Consider the following 238-nt stretch of genomic DNA (forward strand, 5'->3'; position numbering starts at 1 on the left):
GCATGATGGATCCACGTTCTCATTCTGTTTACGCCAAATTCTGACTCTACCATCTGAACGTCTCAACAGAAATTGAGACTCATCAGACCAGGCAACATTTTTCCAGTCTTCAACGTTTCAATTTTGGTGAGCTCTTGCAAATTGTATTCTCTTTTTCCTATTTGTAGTGGAGAGGAGTGGTACCCGGAGGGGTCTTCTGCTGTTGTAGCCTCAAGGTTGTGCGTGTTGTGGCTTCACA

At 44.5% G+C, this 238-nt stretch overlaps 1 protein-coding gene across 5 annotated transcripts in view; it reads right to left on the reverse strand.

The window, feature by feature from the left end:
• The window catches only part of srrm2 (serine/arginine repetitive matrix 2), a 13,629-nt gene that overhangs the window by 9,692 nt on the left and 3,699 nt on the right, over positions 1 to 238 (reverse strand). The gene's annotated exons all lie outside the window — the stretch shown is intronic.

This window comes from Etheostoma spectabile, chromosome 15 (assembly GCF_008692095.1).
Source record: "Etheostoma spectabile isolate EspeVRDwgs_2016 chromosome 15, UIUC_Espe_1.0, whole genome shotgun sequence".
NCBI lineage: Eukaryota > Metazoa > Chordata > Actinopteri > Perciformes > Percidae > Etheostoma > Etheostoma spectabile.